Genomic DNA, 2,340 nt, shown 5'->3' on the forward strand with positions numbered 1-2,340 from the left:
CAATTAATTTCTTAATTTTATCCCATTTTTAATTGAAATAAATAATTTTATTATGAATTTCGCGTGAGAAACGAGCAAAAATTTATAAGTATTGAACAGTTTCAGTTATAGAAAACTTCTTTTAGAAATAAAGTGCAATACACTAACCTGCATTAATGCCTGTGGCAAGTGAGTAAAGGTAAGTTTACACATGCCTACAAATGATTAGCATATGAAGGTACTTGTACGTTTAAGGTACGGTCATGTCGACTTTTCTAACACACGTATTGTCCAGGATGGCAACATGTGTGTGAGACAAGGACAAAAAAGTATAGGCATATACGATGAGGACTGTATGTTATCATGACTAATTGCAGACAGGCAACAAAACTGTGACTGTATTTTTCCAAAAAAAGTGATTTTATGGTGGGAAATTTAAAATTAAAATTTCTTCTTACATTCTTAATAACCTATTATAATATTTACAAAAATTTAAAACATTTAAATTTCTAATAAAATCTAATTTTAAGAATGACTAAAACTGTAAAAAGCTAGAAAATTAAGTTCACCGATATGTACTTATCCATAACTTGGGTAAATCCATTTTGTCCACACAACTGGGATTTCAAATCACACCTCAGATTTTATTATAAATTTAAAGAATGGTTTAAATGGAAATACTTTACACGTGAAATAAATTGTAATTTAAAACATACAGGTACATAAAAAATATATATTTATTTGTTTTAAAATAACACTAATTTTTAGAATTATATAAAGATGTATTATTGTTTAGGGATAATCCTTCATATTAAAGAAAACGATAATTAAATGTGATTATAAACAAGTGTTTTATAATTTAGCTTTTGTTATTATATTATTGACATAAATGGACTCAATTCCATGAGGTCCTAAAATGCGCTCTGAATTATCGCCGAAAGTTATGACGCTTAGAAGTGTCAACTGTTTTTGGAAATCTTTATCAAAAGCTATGTCGAATATCCAATAAGTGGCTAATAATCTCACATTTTTATCACAGTCACCACAAATAATTAGAAAAGAAGCTCTGTCAACTTTTGATACCTCTGAATCATTTTCTTCGTTGTCAACCTTAAATAATAATAAAATTCAATTAATTAAAATGCAATACCTTGTTTAAATGGCGACTTTTCGTAAAAACCAGAATTAAAAAGCTGTATTATATTATATTATTTAAAAATTCTTTTAATGCATGTGTTGTAAAATTTTAAGAAATTATAAAAAAGCTTATACTTTTCATAATTCTCTCAAATAATTTTAAAAAATTACCTCGATTACTGTTACCAGTTTACGTTTTTGTTGACGACCTCGTTTTTTTCAAATGGGAAGAAAGAATCAATCTTTTTCAAAAAGAGAAGTTCTAAGTTTTCTTCGCCACTATCTTCTGTTATTATTAAAATTAATTAAGGTATAGCATGTTTTAAGTTTTTCAACATGGTACTAATCGACATTTCTACCAGTTCTTCAAATTCCCAAAGACACTGTATATAAAAATGAAATTATTCACTATGATTAAAATATAAAAATATACAACACGTATTAATTATCAATAAGTGCTGTCATTAAATTAGAGAAGAAAACAGTCAAATATAATTATTAATTACGTTAAAATTTAACAATGTGTGAAAAAATATTAAATGAAATTCGGCACTGGAAATAAATTTAAACGGAAGAAGTATAAAGCAGATTTAAATATGAAAACAAAATAAAAGGAGCCTCCAGGAACAAATATAAAAAAATTAAAAGTTAAAGGAAAATTAAAATTTTTTTCAAAATTAACCATTTATACTTACAAATTGAGTATCCTGCAATACAGGATATTTTTGAAGCATGTCTGCGGCTGGCATAGTTTTAACATCTTTTTGGCGTAGTTTTTTTGTTTTAACAAGATACGTCTTAAATGCTGCAGTATTTTTTGGGGTTTTTTGAGACTCTTCTAATAATTGCTGTGAGTAAATGGTAAATGATTCCTCATCACTATCTTTATGACAGTCTTCTGCAGCATTTTTTTTTAATTTTTGACATTCCTCGCTTTTTTTTGTTTTTTAAACACTGAGACAACCTTATTTCCATTCTTCTCTAAAATAATAAATGAATGAATAATATGTATACAGTAAAACAATAATATGTATACAGGTTCATGTGAGCATGAATATAAAATGTGTTTATGATCAAGTATAAATAAAAATTTCTTAAGGGGGGGGTAAGGTTAATTTATTTATAAATTAATAATAGTACAACATTTGAACAGTATTTCACCAAAGTTTCATTGCAAAATATTGAGAATTGATCGAGTGACAGTACATTTCCTCTGGCTCCCCA

General features: G+C 26.8%; 1 long non-coding RNA gene across 1 annotated transcript; it reads right to left on the reverse strand.

Moving 5' to 3' along the window:
* Window positions 1-817: 817 nt before the first annotated feature.
* On the reverse strand, window positions 818-2,083 carry LOC127289531 (uncharacterized). Its single transcript, XR_007844193.1, has 3 exons — window positions 1,812-2,083; window positions 1,288-1,499; window positions 818-1,089 (listed from the first exon to the last, which is right to left on the reverse strand). It is a non-coding gene; the product is annotated as an uncharacterized LOC127289531 (long non-coding RNA).
* Window positions 2,084-2,340: the final 257 nt, after the last annotated feature.

The sequence above is a fragment of the Leptopilina boulardi genome, unplaced genomic scaffold (genome assembly GCF_019393585.1).
Source record: "Leptopilina boulardi isolate dan_hultmark-lab unplaced genomic scaffold, ZJU_Lbou_2.1 LbouV2_44, whole genome shotgun sequence".
Lineage (NCBI taxonomy): Eukaryota > Metazoa > Arthropoda > Insecta > Hymenoptera > Figitidae > Leptopilina > Leptopilina boulardi.